The sequence below is a fragment of the Lissotriton vulgaris genome, chromosome 5 (genome assembly GCF_964263255.1).
Source record: "Lissotriton vulgaris chromosome 5, aLisVul1.2, whole genome shotgun sequence".
NCBI classification, from domain to species: Eukaryota; Metazoa; Chordata; class Amphibia; order Caudata; family Salamandridae; genus Lissotriton; species Lissotriton vulgaris.
In genome coordinates, this window is record NC_141693.1 from 854308406 (window position 1) to 854327980 (window position 19575).

Below are 19575 nucleotides of genomic sequence, written 5' to 3' on the forward strand. Positions count from 1 at the left end.
GTTTCCGTTCTCTCACAGAACTGTGCTCAGAGACCTAGAACCTGGGTGAGTCAGGGTGACCCACAACTCACCTATGTTTCAGAAATCCCCTTACCAGGCTAGCTACAGTATCTCATCGGCAGTGAATACTTCCCGATGTCTTAGACAATCCAGAACATGAACTTAGAATACCTCAGGTATCGTGGAACACATGAACACTCTTTCGTTATATTATCATTCCAAACCGAAACTGGGAGGCAATGAGAACACGTGCAGGTTTGAAATGTTTATTTTTTCAATGCAACATTCTCAAACGCAGTATCTTGTATAATATCAACATACATATTATAAAAATCAGAGTCAGCAGCATAGTCACTAATCCATAGTAAGCAAATTGTGATAACATATTATGATGCAAAAATCTATAGAATTCTGTATCACCTATATTTCGCGCACCCTAATTAGCATATTATATTATATCTAAGAAGGTCTCATCTGGGCTTTAGCTGGGCGAACCCATACCTCAAATTCTCAGTAGGAGGAGATCACATCAACAGCTACCAGCTCTCAGCATGTCCAGCATCAAGTGTGTTTTCAAATTCCCTGTAACTGTATCTTGAACTCACGTAAAGCCCAAAGTTGGCACAAACATTATTTGTGTTATGACTAACGTAGTGCGAGGATCAGGCCTACAGTAACCTTGTGTTAGAGTGTGCAGTTCTCAGTGTGCAGACAGTTGTACCAAGTGTTCCAGGCACGACTGATACCAGTACAATAATATATTATTCTGAAATAAATCACATCTTTCGTCTAGGTTAAAAGCTGTAATAACAATTAGGTGTCGTGTGCAAACCGAAGCAGAAAGAAAATATGGCGTTTAAACATTTAATAAGCACATGCTAACTTAACACAATCTATGGAAACGTAATAACCATATGACACCCCCCCAATGATCCGAGGACGGTCAAAAGACAAATATATAAGCCAATACTCTATGAGAGGCAAGACTTGAAAGCAGAGTTCAATGATATTGAGCCAAGCTAAATGTATGTAATGTATGTAAAATTTAAAAAATACAAAAAATATGTATGAATGCCTATAGTGGCCACACAAAATATAAAAAGTCGAACTTGAGGCCTAAATATAATAAATAGGCCTAGAACATATGAAAAAATCGAATGTTCGTATTGAAATTGGCACCATTCAGAATTACTAAAAAGTCACGTGCCATATAGATGGAAGTATTCAGAGTCATTCCTCGTTGAATGAATATGCAAAATATGTAGCAACAGCTTCCAATATGAAATCACTGTCATCATCCGAAAACAGTTCAGCCATCCAATTAAGCAATGGGAAAGAACATACGTGCTCCTCCAGTACTGAATCCTCTAGCATCATCAGAGGACAACTCAGTGGGTTCTCGAGAACGCTCTGTGCCAGAAAGTCATGCGCCGCTGCGAAAATGTCCCACTGACCCATTAGTCCATGCATCGCTGCCACAGCCATAACCCTTTCGCCAGAACAGACCAACTCATGAGCCACTACGGGGGACATCAGCTGATCAAAGTCGACGTCAGGAGAAGTCGGTAAACAGAGACACAAATCAATGGCCCAGTCGAAATCACAGCTCAGGCAATGAAACACAGGCTGGACACAGGTGAAATAGGAAAATCTGAAAGATAATCCAAAAGCCGTGCTTAAAGTCGCAAGCGGCAGGGATCCATAATAATCAAGCATCCGGTTGCGAAACTGCATCAGTTGGTGCTGTGCGTTTCCTTGCGCAGGATGGGCATCCATGTTTTATGAAATAAAATATCACCAGAACGCCTGCAGCCAAAGCCAGCAAAACAGGAAATCCGCCAAACAGACTAGCGAATATAGAATGAAAGAACGCAGGGATAATACCAAATACTTTTTCAAATGTAGTCACGAGACCACTGCTAACCATTTTAAAAAAATGAGCGAGGCTGGATGTGGAGGAGGCATTAAAGATTTGATGAACCAGCTCGCAAAAATGAAACGGCAAATCAGTACTTAAAAGCGCTTGTACTTCTGTGCGTGTGTTTGCTATGTGAAGGACATAAGTTTCGCGGGCAGAGCTCAGGGCCACCTGTTTTTGAGACAAAAGGTCTCTTATACGGCCTAAACCATTGAATTCAGCTCTCAAGGTTGGTATTCTTGGCCAAATTAAAACTTCTGAATTCCCATGCGTGGGTGGATACAACACATTCTTGCAGCAAACGACCCTTTCAGACACGGTAACCACATATGCGATACCAGGCTCTAACCCACAACAAAACTCGTTATTTAAAAGTAAATAACTACCGTTGGACAACAATGTGAACGTGGGAACTATTGCAGGAACTGGTGTCCCTTTCAAAACACAGGCCAAATTAGGTTTGTCCTGATTACAAGAACCATGCAACTGGATGTGTCTGCAAATAAGTGAGCGGTCAGGGGACTGTGTACATTCTTCACCATTCAGATTCACTTCATTCCCCTCCTTAAGGCATCTGTAAGTGTATGGTAAAGACCATGTCTCATGGAGGAAAGCGCTGCCTAATGGTTCATATCGCCCAATGGCAATATATTTCATACAATTTGTAAATTTGTACAAAGCAAAAGGTAATGTTATAACACCATGAATAAGCCATGTTGCTGCAGTTACTTCAGCCACTGAAAATGGCAGGGATTCTAATTTTTCAATATGTAACATAGAAAATGTCGCATCTCTCATTGACAACATGCGCTGTTTTTCAGTTAAATTAAACGGGGCAAATAATGATGACGCGTTCAAAAAAGTCCATGGCACTCGACCAGACTTAAGAGTCTGTAGTGTCCACACAAACTGCATCACAGAACGCAATTGATTTTGACCATGATATAACACGGACACTTCATCATGTACAATGTCGACAACAGAAGACACAATATTATTTAAAGTGTAAATTCGGGAAGAAAGCGTGTTAATGCTGTTATCAACCACTGCAAGCACTTTTTCCAAATTAGCTTGATCAATAGCCCTTAGGCGTTTAGCAGCCTCAACCTGGTTAACTTTCCAAATTTCATTGTAAATTGCATACAGGAATCGTTTAGATCTACCTTTAGCAGGGCCTTTTATAAAATCGTTTAAATCCACATTATCATGTAATTGAGACAAATGTAGTTTAACTGCAGCTAAAGTTGAATGCTGTAACCAATTTTGACACAGCTTCCCCACAGAATAAGTCGTGACAGTATAGTCTTCTTCAAAACGTGGATCGGGCCTGAGTTTTGTGAACCCCTCAGCCAAACCCATAAATCGGCGCTGGCAAGAATCAGCACTCTTTTGCCATACCAGCCAACCCTTGGAATCCAAACTGGAAATGTTAAAGGACGAATTGTGTAAAAGAGTTTGCAACCCTTGAATGGAAGAATCAGTGAAATTACCCCAACCTGTATATTCATTTAAATCTGGGATGGATGGTGTATTTAACTTTTTAAAAGTAGCCAATCCAAAGCATGTTGTCTGGAAAATGGTAGAATTTAAAAACAACATGTGATTCGGGATGAGACATGCACGGTGCAAAGCCTCAGTGCCTTGTACCTGCCAATCTTTGGTACCCCAAACCGATTTAAGGTCAATTGTTCCTTTCCAGAACTCGTAGCCATCTACAGCCAATCTGTCTAAAAAGGACTTCGAATACAGTAATTTTGTATCGGTAAGTCTAACTTTGGAAATGGGCTTTTGTGTCATTTTAAAATAAAACGACTCGGGATTAGACTGATCAAAGTCTGTAAAATAGGTATATTTTTTCAGAAATGTATTGGAATTGCCACTGAATGGAGCAGGGCAATGTTCCCATTGTGTATAATTTACAGCAACCCTCCTGGAATTTGTCTTATGCAAAAAATGATTACCATAGTGTTGAAAACAAAACAAATCACCATAATTAACAGAATCTGTATACAGATCCTCAGTATCGAAGGCAGCATAATACTTCAAATCCGAGAATAATGCTTCTACGGCCTGAATATCCCAATCATCAGAACGTATATTTTGTTTAATCACATCTCCCATGTTTACTCTAAGCACATTTGGAACATTAATCACTTCAGTAGGTCCGTGTATCTGAAACCTAACCGCATCCCACACAATCCCATCAAGGACAGGCCAAGCTGTAATGTTAACTGTATTTAAGTTTCGTTTCAGTCTGTGCGCAGAATGTGAAGAGGAAACAGGGGCCAATGTTCCATTAAGGTACCGAATTCCTGTTCTTTCTTGTACGTAGTGACCATCAATCAGGCGGAAAAAATAAAACACAAAACCAATTGACATAAAAAGATAGAATGAAAATAGGATCAACCATATGTATGTCCAAGGCGGAATTAAAAAATGTTTTTTGAACAACGTGGCATATCTTGCAATGTTTGTGGGTTTCTTTGATGTTTCCGAAACAGAGTCAAAAGAGAATCTGGACTGGCCTGCCAAACGGGTCTGCAAATCAGGCATCGATAAATCAGCAGGATAAGTATAGTGTAGCTCATCAATGTTAGTATCAGGAATAGTATTTAATAAAGGACTGGATATGGCAGGCATCTCGAGGGACACCTCCTGTTCTGTACCAGATGTAATAGCCAGCACAGAGTGCCTCACCATGGAAGGACAGGATACAGCCGGTGTCATGCTATGAAGAATCAGCCACCCTGTGTGTCTTGACATTGTCAATAGAAATAAATCTGTGTTCCTTACGACCTGGAAGTGGTGGTAAAATGACTGTTCTTGTGCCCTTCACTCCAAGGACTCGAACTGGTGCTCGATATGAGGGACCAAACTCTTTCTTGTTATCGATCTTCTCTCGAACCAGTTCTCCAACTTGGGGTAGCCAGCCAACTACCGGGATCTGCAACGCATCATCCGATGTGGAGGGCAAATGTTCCTTTGCAAGACTGTCTCTGGTCTTTTGTAGATTCTGTAAAACATTGCAATGTTCATCTACGTCAAAGGCCCCGGCCTGGGCCTTGTAGTCCGGCCCATCAAGGTCAGGTACATACATCTTGATACCAAAGAGCATTTCGTATGGGGTCCGCCCACCCAGAGACCTTCTAGGGAGATTATTAGGCGCACGCTGCACGCCTATGAGGTGGGCTAGCCAGTTTCTACCAGTACCTATAACTCGGGCTGTCAAAGATTGCTTTAAGTCCCGGTTCATTCGTTCTACTACACTATTGCCCTCAGGCCTGTAGGGACTTGAAAACTTGACTTGGACTCCCAACGAAACCATAGCAGCCTTGTATGCCTTAGAGGCGAAAGCCGGGCCCTGGTCCGAATGGAAAGTACCACAGGCAAAAATTCCCACAAAGACACGCAAACCCTTAATGACAGTCCGCGAATCAGCGCTTCGATGCGGCCATACCCATACAAAGTGTGTGCATGAATCAACTGCTACTAAGATGTATTTAAACGCAGTATCAGAAGAAAAAGGACCGCAGTGATCCAAATAAATGCAACCAAGCGGTTTATTAGAGATGTACAACTGTGTCTGAGGCGGACGCGCAGCAGTAGAAGGCTTAATCTGCTGGCAAATGTTACATTGAAGAACATATTCACGCGTCTGTTTGTACAGACCCCGCCACCAGAATCTCTGTTGTAGCTGAGTTACAGTGGCAGAGACGCCCGCATGCGCAGACGCCACACCTTCATGTGCCGCTGTAATCAAAGCAGCTCTGCGATCCGAGTTGGGAACTAAACGCTCGCCAACTTCAGGGATTTTCACATAAGGAACCTTATTGGGACTTAAGTGGTATGTGTATTTAGAAGGGAATCCCGCAGGATATTTACCTCCCTTCTCCGTTGCAGCTACAGCTGCCAAGATGTCATCATCGATTTTGCTTTTGGACCTCGTGACTACTGCAACTAAGTATTTTGATACCGCTGACTTCGCTGCTTCATCAGCAAGCGAGTTGCCAACAGCGTGGACCCCCACGCGCTGATGACCGAGAGTATGAATCACAAACACGAGTGGCAGCTTCTCTTTAAGTTCCGCCACTCGGACCCAGATAGTTTTATGTTTTATTGTGCTACCTTTGGAGTCACGAAAATCATTCTGAATCCAAAAGAACAAGTTTTCATTGTAAGACTGGACACAGTAGTAAGAATCACTTACGATTAAAGTCGTCACACTAGGATCTGCGTACTCCAATGCAAGCATCAGAGCACGAAGCTCTGCTAATTGAGCGGTGCAGTCTCCAAGCGTCTGCATGTGCACGACACTGGACTTGAACTCATCGTTCACCATGGCACCGACCACAATGGCGCAAGCGGAAACGTAGGCATGTTTAGAGCCATGCGCAACCTGCGCCGAACCATCAGTGTAAATGATGCAATGGAAATCCTCCAACGGCCGCATTGCTAATGGAGCAGGATGAACAAACTCATACTGTAAATACTCCTGGGACCGTAAGGTGGCGTCAAAAATAAACGTGACATCCTGGGACGTCAAGGACGCAGCCCATTGAATCCACCGAGGGTGCAAAGCTTTGGAATTAGGTACACTGGCTTTCGTAACCTCCTCTAAGGCACGGCACGGGGTAACAACCAACATGCGCTTTCCTTGTGACAGGGCACGTTCCTTAAGAATTGCCATCTGCACAGCCGTTAAAACTTTCTCCACAGTGGAAAAACGCAATTCAGCCGAAGTGTACAAGTGTGACTTGTAAGCAATAGGTACTGTATCTCCTTCATTAAAAGTCAGGTACGTGAAACCCACCGCCCCAGGGATAATTCTTATCACCAGGTTGGTTTGGTTATCACGAGTCTGTAAGTATTCAGAAGCGAGCAAATCAGCCTGCAAAGACTGCAGAATGGCCGAATGCTCAGGCAGCCAGCATGATTTGGAAAAAGATGGTTGTATCAAAGCATACAAAGGCTTGATACGCTGGGCATATTCCGGAATGTAAGTCCTCCCGAAATTCAGAAAACCCAGAAGAGATTGTAATTTTTTCAGTGTTGTCGGAGAGCACAACTGTGCACATTTCTCCAGGAAATGGGGTGCTAAACCCTTCCCTTCATGGTTAAGCTCGTAACCTAGAAACAACACTGTGTACTCTGCAATGTGCGACTTTGCAAAGTTAAACTTGTAACCCATGTCAGCAAAGTTACAAATTATGCTATTTACTCGACACAGATGCTCCCAAAGATCGTCGTCTGTGAGATAAATGTCATCCACATACGAACAAGCAACTGGGTCGAAGCTCTCCAAAAGAGAGACTATGCGCGCGGAAAAAACTCCCGGACTGTTCTTGTAGCCCATTGGGAGTCGTTTAAACATTTTTTGCACTCCGGCGCATGTAAAACTGGTCCATTGGGAACTTAGACCATCTAATCTATGTGCATAAAAACCATTGGAAATGTCAAGCATGGTTTTGAACCGTTTACGCTCAAGACTATTCACTAATGCAGAGCCGTGCGTATTCTGTACTGCACAGTTACGGCAATGCGAGTTCAAATGCCTATAATCCAAAACCAAACGATATGAGCCGTCCGGCTTGTTCACAGTAAAAAGGGGGTTATTCATCGGTGACACACACGTTTCAATTACACCTTGATATTCCAATTGTTCAAGGATAGCTGCGACTGAAGCTTTCGCTTCACGCCGTATGGGATATTGTGGTTGAGGCTGTGGCTGTGACCGTAAAGGAATCTCATGGCTTGGTGACAATTTATCCCAGCCACATTGATTGCGGTACACAGCCGGCGCAAGCGCCAGAGCCCACTCTTCTGCAAAATGCAGCGCCTCCACCCTCGGCACTGTGTGCGCGAAGCTGGGTAGGATTACCTCCTCCCCTCGCGGAGCTGCGAGAACAAAAGGTGGGGGCCAGTCAGCCTCCGAAAGCAAAATGTCATACGTAGACGAGAGATTTTCCCAAAATACCCCTTTTACAGTTCGCTGCATGTCACCTTCAATTAACAGGACAATTTCAAAAAGTCTTTCAGGGGGAGCAACATGCGTATCTGCAGTTTCAATCACAACAAAAGTTTCAGTCGCTGTCACCTTCAACAGTGGACGGAGGGCCTCTCTCACTATGGTAATCTCTGCAGCGCTGTCCAGCAAGGTCAGAGCCCACGTCAGATTCCGAAGACGCGTTCTCACTATCTGGGGCATAACGATGCGCGTCAGGGCCGCGACTTTCTTCGTGGCAAACTGAGGTCTCTTGGGCGTAGAGCCTTCCTGCTGATCTCCACTGGAACGCGGGTGGGGCTGACCACGTCCTTGCTGGCCACCCCGGCCCTTGCCACCCCCTCCACCACCGGTTGACGGAGCCGATGAGTCCTGAAAGGAACGAGGAGAGCGTTGTTCAGAAGCCTGAAACCTCTCAGGCGATTTAATCATCGCGCGGTCGCGCAAATCATAAACACGATCCGACTGCGCAGGCAATGGAGACGCAGGAGCAGAAACCTGTATTTGTTGTTGTTGTTGCTTACCCTGATTCTGCTTTTTAGGCCAATTTTGTTTCTTGGTCTTTTGTTGTCCACTAGTTTCCGATGTCTGACTCTGGAGCTGTTTCTTCTCCTTATCAGGAAAAGTTTTAACCCCCTTTGCATTGCGGCCCACCATTTTGTAAGCATTCACAATAATCTTTGCTAACTGTCGGGGTCGGTCGGGCTCGGGAACCAACGCTAACGCGTTAGCAACTTGAAAGTTCACTGCATCCCCCTTGACATTGGCAAGGATCACACCGCAAACCACTTCAAAGGAGCCACATAGGCGCATGCCTAATTCAACAGCCGCCTCCGGTCCGTGTTCGTCCTGAACACGTTTAAGGACCCCACCTAGATTGGTCACAGACGGGGAGCCATAGCACCTCGAATAGACCGCTGCAAACGTTTTTCCCCAGGTCTCACAGTCAGCAAGGTCAGGAGCCAGATCTTTCGGTAAACTCAGTGTAAGAATCCGGTGCTTATCACCCGGACTCGTATTAGGAAACACAGCCTCCAGCTGGCCGAATTTCTCAGCAAGCCAGAACGGAAAATCGTCCTTTTCTAAGGGCTTTTTACCCATCACGGAATTAACCATGACCGGGTTGATTTTCAGACCAGCATGTTCTGCTCGAAGCTGTGCGCCTCTAGGGGCCGCGTCCTGAACATTACGGCCAATGTAATGAACAAGCGCTCTAATCACTCCCACCGCGACTTCATGAAGCTGCCGCAGTTCGCCCACATTACAAGCGTTACGTCGAGGGTGAGGAGTAAATCCACCCAAAGCAGGCCAATTAGTGCCCGCAATGGACAAAGGACCTAACCTCGGAGCGGTCAAAGCGTGCGGTAGGGCGCCACCAAACCAAACTCCATGCTGCCAAGCGTCTATAGGTACCTCCAGTGCTCTGTACGGAGCGTACGCCGCCGGTACAACCGAAGCAGTGTATGTGTGGAACACACCAGTATTTGCGTCCACCCCTGGAAATGTCACCCACGAATAAAACAGTTCGTACGGGTAAGCATGTTCCGCGCTCACTACCAGAACCACAGCCAAGCCTTCCAAAGGAACATCATACATCCGCAAATGGTCACGCACCGCAATGCGACTATGCTGCGGGATGTCCACGGGCTGAGCCATGTTAGCACAGGAATAAGAAAAAACAAAGTATACTTTGTAGCACAACTGGGTAGTAATTCAAAGAAACCGTTTTAAATAGATTCAAGCTTGAAAATTACCTATTTTCAAAAATAGGTAGGTTTCTCCGACACTGCCGTTTTCCGGAAACGGGAATGTAGGCGTTAAGGTTTGAATGATATACTACTCGAGTGTCATGTTATAAGGCCAACCAACGTATGGGCGCCATGTCGCAGGGTTTCCGTTCTCTCACAGAACTGTGCTCAGAGACCTAGAACCTGGGTGAGTCAGGGTGACCCACAACTCACCTACGTTTCAGAAATCCCCTTACCAGGCTAGCTACAGTATCTCATCGGCAGTGAATACTTCCCGATGTCTTAGACAATCCAGAACATGAACTTAGAATACCTCAGGTATCGTGGAACACATGAACACTCTTTCGTTATATTATCATTCCAAACCGAAACTGGGAGGCAATGAGAACACGTGCAAGTTTGAAATGTTTATTTTTTCAATGCAACATTCTCAAACGCAGTATCTTGTATAATATCAACATACATATTATAAAAATCAGAGTCAGCAGCATAGTCACTAATCCATAGTAAGCAAATTGTGATAACATATTATGATGCAAAAATCTATAGAATTCTGTATCACCTATATTTCGCGCACCCTAATTAGCATATTATATTATATCTAAGAAGGTCTCATCTGGGCTTTAGCTGGGCGAACCCATACCTCAAATTCTCAGTAGGAGGAGATCACATCAACAGCTACCAGCTCTCAGCATGTCCAGCATCAAGTGTGTTTTCTAATTCCCTGTAACTGTATCTTGAACTCACGTAAAGCCCAAAGTTGGCACATGACTAACGTAGTGCGAGGATCAGGCCTACAGTAACCTTGTGTTAGAGTGTGCAGTTCTCAGTGTGCAGACAGTTGTACCAAGTGTTCCAGGCACGACTGATACCAGTACAATAATATATTATTCTGAAATAAATCACATCTTTCGTCTAGGTTAAAAGCTGTAATAACAATTAGGTGTCGTGTGCAAACCGAAGCAGAAAGAAAATATGGCGTTTAAACATTTAATAAGCACATGCTAACTTAACACAATCTATGGAAACGTAATAACCATATGACAGCACAGTGTAGCAAAAGCGAGCAGAATGGCAACTGAAACGGTAAAGGGGCGCCCCAGTACAGCAGACGAGCCCCCCCCCCCCCCCCCCCCCCGGGGCGCCCCACGCTGTTTTTCGGAGCAGCATTGTAGGATGCCAAAACCAGTGCGGCAACTTACTGGACATCACCTGGTTGCCATCCACATCTCAGCGCGTTCTGCTGCCTTGGGACTATTCGCACAACAGACCGCCACTGACGAGGCCTCCCCCCGCACCACCCGGGACGCCCCACGCCGTTTTTTGAGCTGCATTGTAGGATACCAAAAACCAGTGCGGCACCCAGGTAACATCACCTGGGTGCCGTCCAGAACTCAGCACGTTGTGCTGCCTTGGGACTATTCGCACAAAACACAGCTACTGACCATTGTTGCTTCTTTTTTTAAAAAATGTTTTAATGTATTTACTGTTTTTGTTACGTTGTATATATTTATAAGTTATTAAAATGTTATAATCCTACAACTTTGTTGGAGTGCTATATATTTATAATGTGACACATAATTGTAAAAACTTTGATGCACAAAGAGGCATCCCTGGAATCTTCCGCTTCAGGCTCGGACCCACACACCCTCACAGTGAGAATCCCCTCCCCAAGCACAATACAGGATGGTTATCAGATAGTAGGAACGCGTGTGGTGGGACGGATCTCATCGGGTGGGGGCCTTGATCTACTGTAACTCCTATGAAGAGGGTGATTCTCTACAGCTGGGGCCATAAACTACATCTGCAGGGCTAGGCGATAGCCTGGGACCGGCCTGGACAACCGGACACAGCGGAAGAGGAGTGTCAGAGGGTGCGGTAGTGAATAGGGTGAAAGGGAGGTGTCGGGCCGGCACAGGGTGTGATTCTCAGAGAAGAACAGCGCAGATGGGAGGAGGTTTCTGGCCCATGCATGAGAGAGAGAGCGGGGGTGACCAGTGCGTGGGGGAGATGCTTGCGAGGGTGGGGAGCCATGCTGAGGATCGGCAGCGTGCAGAGAGTGGGTCTGGTCAAGGCATCTAAAATGGCTGCCGTGCTCAACAAAAGTGTGGCATTGCAAAAAAGGCAAGATGGCGCACACAATGTTTATCAATAAGGATTAATTTATAACAATTATTTTTAACAAAATATTTAATCGCAGTGACAAAATGGCGGTCAACAGTTCCTGATTTCCATCGAATCGAACGTTAACAGACGTCACACAGCAAAAAAAAAAAAACGCTCACGAACAGCGCAGATGGGAGGAGGTTTCTGGCCGATGCATGAGAGAGAGAGCGGGGGTGACCAGTGCGTGGGGAATATGCTTGCGAGGGTGGGGAGCCATGCTGAGGATCGGCAGCGTGCAGAGAGTGGGTCTGGTCAAGGCATCTAAAATGGCTGCCGTGCTCAACAAAAGTGTGGCATTGCAAAAAAGGCAAGATGGCGCACACAATGTTTATCAATAAGGATTAATTTATAACAATTATTTTTAACAAAATATTTAATCGCAGTGACAAAATGGCGGTCAACAGTTCCTGATTTCCATCGAATCGAACGTTAACAGACGTCACACAGCAAAAAAAAAAAAAACGCTCACGAACAGCGCAGATGGGAGGAGGTTTCTGGCGCATGCATGAGAGAGAAAGCGGGGGTAACCAGTGCGTGGGGGAGATGCGTGCGAGGGTGAAGAGCCATGCTGAGTATCTTCGGTGTGCAGAGAGTGGGTCTGGTCAAGGCATCTAAAATGGCTGCCGTGCTCGACAAAAGTGTGGCATTGCAAAAAAGGCAAGATGGCGCAGACAACGTTTATCAATAAGGATTAATTTATAACAATGATTTTTAACAAAATATTTAATCGCAGTGACAAAATGGCGGTCAACAGTTCCTGATTTCCATCGAATCGAACGTTAACAGACGTCACACAGCAAAAAAAAAAACGCTCACGAACAGCGCAGATGGGAGGAGGTTTCTGGCCCATGCATGAGAGAGAGAGCGGGGGTAACCAGTGCGTGGGGGAGATGCGTGCGAGGGTGAAGAGCCATGCTGAGTATCGGCGGTGTGCAGAGAGTGGGTCTGGTCAAGGCATCTAAAATGGCTGCCGTGCTCGACAAAAGTGTGGCATTGCAAAAAAGGCAAGATGGCGCAGACAATGTTTATCAATAAGGATTAATTTATAACAATTATTTTTAACAAAATATTTACTCGCAGTGACAAAATGGCGGTCAACAGTTCCTGATTTCCATCAAATCGAACGTTAACAGACGTCACGCAGCAAAAAAAAAAAACGCTCACGCACAGCCGCTGGAAGACATGTATCAACATATATGAGCCTACTCAGCCACCCTCAGAAAACATAAGGGGTCAGGATACGTCTCCCGTACCCCCTTATACCTAGTAATTTAATTAAATCAAAACACAAAATGGCGAATTCACGTTTCGCTACCAGTTTGCGACCCGGTTCGCGAATCGAGAAGCGCTTCTACCGTGAAAAATCAAATTTTTATTATTTGCCCCACGGGACCCTTCAATAACCCCAACATCATTCCTAGGGGGTCAAGAAGGATCTACGTTGCCCCCTTTCATTAAATTCCCCCTTCGTTTTTCTCCTCCTCTTGTCTCTCGATCCTACCGAGAGACAAGATGGCGGCCGCACCGGACTGTTTAGAATGTTGACAGACACCGGAGAGCCAATCAGCTTCGCTACGCAAAGCTCCGTTACGCGAAAAGTACGCGATCTGGTGCGCTATCTGGTACGCTGTCACAGATATATCTGTTTTTTTAAACGTTAATTTCTCAAAATCCACTGGAGCACATATATTGAGACCCAGCAAAGGCACATCGGGCAAACAGTCCCTACAATTTTGCCAAGTTTCGTGTAAATCCATTCAGCCGTTCGAGCTAAAAGTGAGGCCAAAGGCCCTATGGAAAAATGAATGGGAAAAACGCGTTTTGGGACCCCCCTTTTTTCTCGCCCCCCCCTTGACGGAACCCCCCCAAATTTTCAGGGGCTGCTCAGAAACAAAATGTGCCATTTTCCTGAAAATTTCAGCCGATTCCGTCCACAAACGGCAAAGTTATTAGACATAGAATTTTCAAAAGTTCCATAGAGAAAAAATCCTAACTATATATACCTACTGGCGACCGCCAGTAGGTAATATATATATATATATATATATATATATATATATATATATATATATATATATATATATATATATATCCCAAAAACGAACCTTGCACTATAAGACAAAAGCATACAAAAGAGAAAATAGACCCGCATACATCTGAAAAGCACAAGCTCATTAAAGACGACATCTAAAGAAATATAACTAATGCATGAAATAAACATTTAAAGTAAAAATAAAGCCTTGGCATTATTTAAAACTAAACCTAGGAAACCCAAACTAAAAAATAACTATTCATAATAAACTGACCCAACTAAGGGGTCCATTTGGATGTCGGGCGGTGGCACTATTGCGGTGCTGGCGGAGCAGAAAAATGCCTTTTTTCACCCGCGAACAGCGGAACTCACGTCCGCCATATTAGTATAGTAAAACATAGCTCATTTCCCGTCCGCCACGGAGCGACGCGCACCGTCAACAAAGTGCACCCGCCACTGCGGCTATGGAGCCAATCAAGACTCACCGCCGTGCGGAATGACGTCCGCACACCACCACAAATTAGGATGGCCCAAACAGGCAGATGCACCGCAACGGAGACACTCCATAACCAGAGCCGGCGGAAAGTCGATAGCGGAACACTATAGCCGAAACCCGGCCATGAACGTCATGGACCGAGCCCTCCACATGCATCAGGTCATGTACCTGTTACTGCACTACCATCAACCGGGCCGCCGCGGACGCCGCCGCAGGTACGCAAATAAACCAATACAACACACGGCCCGACACAGGGTCCAAGTCCATCACAGACACCCTGCTGGGGGTCACAACAAATCCACAAGGGCACCCCTATATTACCCCCCTGCCAACAAGTCACCCCTCTGCATCCGGGACACACATCGACCACGAACTAGCAGCAACGTCCCACTCCCGGTCATGTCACCGCCGCGGTCAATACAAGCGCACAATGCAGAAGGCAGGGCCACTCCAAGGCATGGGCAGGGCACTGACACCACAGGGACACACCACCCCCAACTACACATCAACACACACCATCAAGTCACATGCCATGTGCCCATCCTGTACACCCCTATGCACATCAACAAGCACAGGTACAAGCAAGCACAATACACACCATGCACCACACAACAGACAACCAGGGAGTCAGCCACCGCAGGAGTAGCTGACAAGAAACCCACTACACCAGTGCCACACACACTCAAGGCTGACAATACTTCCCTGCACATACACACAACCTGGGTGTAACCACAAACAGAACACACACACAGGGTAGCCTGAACAGATGTCTGCACAAAACTATACACAAACACCACAGGACAGTAGGGGATGCACATCAGGCAATGCCAAGCACACAGACACACAACACTGTATGCACAACAGGCAGTGTGTGCACAAAAAGCACAACAGATACACACAGACATAACTGGCACAACCACAACACACTGTGAATTAAGGTGCGAGACCTGCTGTCACAACCTGACCCTGTGCACAGCTCTAAATGTGAATTAGTTCCTTCTGTTCACTGTTTAAATGCAAATAAACATTTTATGAAATAATTCTGTTCATGATTATCTTCTCTGATACATTTATTTTTCAAAGGATTTTTTCTTTCAATCTGACTTTTTCAACAAGTTTGAAATATGTCACAATTCTGAATTATACATTCATTCTTTAAATTATGACTTAAGGATTTCAATGTAATATTTCTTTAACAAGAACTCATGATACATTCTGTATGTTATGAATCCATCGAAGAGTACTGTGTTGAAATGATGGCCCGATGCATTTCGGGACCTTGAGTCCTTTCTTCAGGGGCCACTGTAAATAAAGACATTCAATATTTTATGTTACAATATATACAAAAACATCTTTTTGGTTGTCTATACGTTCCAAGTATGGTTCGGTGAACAAAAAGTTTTATTTTTCATTTTCATACATTTCGTAATGACATATATTGAGTTTAGAAAGGTGAGAAATATGTAAGAGATGCGCTGATGTACAGAGAAACAAAAACAGCAAAAATTATTAAATGTGTTCCCATGCATCGTGTTGTTTTCAATTGAAACTGGTGTAAGGCTTATATCATGCAGCTATGTGACGATACTACATTGATAGTGCATAACTGGAAGGAGTTACTTTGCAAGTAGTGCAACGAACGCTCGAACTCTAAAGTTGGATCATGCATTATGTTTATACGTAACATATAGTTTCATGCACCGTGACGGGTAGCTTGCTGACCTGTTCTGCACTCGATACCACAGACAGCGGTATAATGGAGAATAGGATGACGCGTAGTCTGAAGAAGCGAACAACACAACGTCAAGAATAGAGTGTGCAAGTGTTAGTTTTATATGAGTGAAAACGCCACTTGAGTCAATCTACCTTGAATCTGGAGTTTGTCGTGGTGAACGCTCCTGCAATGTAAACGCAAACATTGAGAACCTGAACTAACAGTTTCACGATTTTAAAACTCGTAATTCTAGCGATTGTGTGGGATTACCTATGCTGTTCTATGGACGGCTTGATGAACCAGTCTACTTTTGCTCCGCTGTTAGTCATTCTCGGCAGTTTCCATTCTAAAATAACCGTGTCGACCCATGAATCACTCAACACTAAGAGTGGACTATTAAACCAACAACTACGCGATCAAGTACTATAACCATGGCGGCCATATTAGTGCGTTAGTCTGAAGTGAGAGAACCAAATGGTGCAAAGAAAATAAACATGTATAGAAGATTCTAATTGAAGACATTAACAACAATTGTACTTCTCATTACACTGGTACAATCTCAGTTTCAATGTGGGTAACGATATGACTGAAATTTAACAAGACATCATGTAAGCTTTTTCGTTGCTGTTTATGAAGGGAGAAACTACATATTTCTTGTTATAAATGATCTAGTACTGAATACTTTCGAAATAATTTAAATATAATAGAAGTTACGGAAATACATCTCAAATGACACCTTTATTCTCTTAAACTCTAATATCAATGTTCTAACCATAACACCCTTGAGTTATAGAAAGCAACTGAGATCTATGTTATCATTGAGACCCAAGGGTTCCATTGTTTGGAATTTCTTGATTAATAATACTTCACGCTGTGATAAGTGTTGGCTGTGATTTCTCCCCTCTTGAGTTGTGATTTTTTCAATCACCATGAATCGGACTTGGGCTATGTTGTGGTTATGCTTCAGCCAGTGTACTACTAATTTGAAATTAGTGTTTTTGTTTCGGATCATATTTTTATGTTCCCCTATTCTGATTTTTATTTTTCTCTCCGTTTTCCCTATGTAGAGAAGTGCACATGGGCATTTGATGCTGTAGATTCCGAAATTTGAATTACAATCAGCTGTGAAGCGTAGTGTTGTTTTTTCTCCTGTTCGTGGGTGTGTAATATAATCTTGCTGCACGATATTATTGCAGTGGGTGCAATTATTGCATCTTCTCAGGCCTTTGTGTTGTGTGTTTTCGACTTTTTTCGATACATTGAGCACTTCCTTGAGATTGAGACTTCTAGTGTACTCAAATATCGGGCGTTCCGTGAAGATTCCATTAAAATTGTTTCCTTTTGGAGCAGTTCCCATCTTCTTAGTATTATTTTCTTTATGCGTGTTGATCTTGTAGAATATTTAGATACAAATACAGTACAGTTGCTAGAAGATTGTTTAGGTTTGGGTACCAGTAAATATTTTCTATCAATAGCTGCTGCTCTTGCTTCCGCTTTGTCAATACACTCTTGAGGATAACCTCTGTTGAGAAATTTATTTTTTAGATGTTTAAGGTCTTGGAGATACGTTTCTGTAGTTGATGAAATTCTCTTCGTGTGGAGCATTTGTGAAAATGGAAGATTATTGATAATTTGTGGGGAATGAAAACTTTGAAACATCAGAGTATTGTTGCTGTCTGTAGGTTTAATGTATGTTCTGGTCTGAATAGTCATATTTTCTTTGTTGATCTTCACATCCAGAAATGATATTTCATTGGTACTCAAGTGATGTGTGATCTTAATTCTGCTGTGATGGCTGTTCATTTTTTTGATATTTGCCTCTAGGGCTGCTTTAGTGCCTGACCATATTAAAAAGATGTCGTCAATGAAATGTCTGTAAATTACCAATTCCTGGTTCCACTCTTGGATGCTTAATATGTGTTGTTCTTGAAATGCTGCCATAAATATATTGGCGTATGTGGGGGCTCCCCCAAATCCCATGCTGTTCCCGCTTGTTTGTAAATAAAAGGTGTTGTTGAAGCGAAAGTATCTGTGTTGTAGACAAAATGACAATAATTCAAGCAAAAAAACTTTATTGACTCCAATGTGATCCATTTGTAGCAAAGCCCATTCTGCTGCTTCTATTCCTTCTTTTAATGGTATCAATGTATAAAGGGAGGTGACGTCAATCGTACATAGAATCCAGTGTTCACTCTCAGTGGTATTGAGATTGTTGATTTGATTCAAAAAGTCGGTAGTGTCTTTTATGTTGGTTTTCCACATCATCACAAATTTTTGTAAAAAATAGTCAATGTATTTCCCAATTGGTTCAAAGGTTGATTCAACTCCAGATACGATGGGTCTGAATGGAAGATCGATGGGATGCTTATGAATTTTGGGTAACAGATATGAATGGGGCCTTTTTGGATTGTGTTTGGTTAAGTATTGTTTTGTTTTTCCTGAAATCCAGTCCATGGATGAAGCATGTTCCAATATATCTCCCAATGTTTTGGCTATTTCATCTGTAGGATCTAAGTCAAATTTCAGGTATGTAGATTCGTTGAAAAAACATCAGGAGAGGGAGGTAGAGTATAGAAGTAGGATTCTTACTCCGCGGGCACAGTTATGTAAACAAAAGGAATCCTACTCGCAGTGAAAGGGGAAAGTGTCAACCACAGGGGTGTGGGGGCACTCAGGACGGGGGCACAACTTCCCCACCTTACTCACGTATCTCTAGTACTTGTGTGTAAATAACCAAAAAGTGCAGGACTATTTACAGTGTTTTAATCAAAGATTATAGGCTATAATGTGCCTACAGCCGTTTTTGGCTCAGGACACATGCAGTTGCATGACCTGAAAAAGTCCTGCACTTTTTGGTTATTTACACACAAGTAATAGAGATACGTGAGTAAGGTGGGGAAGTTGTGCCCCCGTCCTGAAGAAGGAGCATATGCTCCGAAACATGTCGACGCACACCTGAGGTACTGTCCATAGTCACGACAGAGAACTACCTCGCACTGCACATCTTTTAACAGTACCAGCCCGGGGTTGTGAATAAAGTTTTTTCCTATACACCCACGAGCCAGGTACTTTTTAAACCTTCACTATATCCCACCACTCACATTAATACCCCAACCACGTACACCACATGCACCACACATAGTCCATACTATCAGTGCTCCCGCGTAGTCGTAGGTCGCAGCACGCCGCATCCCGTTAGAGGGGTGCGAAGACCCCTATGATGAAGCATGACACCAATGGGCCTGTTGGTGTGTGAGGGGTATTTTACAAAACACTGAGTGCCCCCACACCCATGTTGATTCGTCGACCAGGTGTTCTATTTTTTGATGGTAATATGTCGTGTCCATTATGATAAGTGCCCCACCTTTGTCAGCCCGTTGAAATGTGAGTTCCTTTTTGTTGGATAGTTGTTGTAGTGTTTTCCTTTCGTCTTTCGTTAAATTCGATCTTTTATTGATTTGAAAGTTCAATGATTGTAGATCTTGCAGAACTAACTTTTC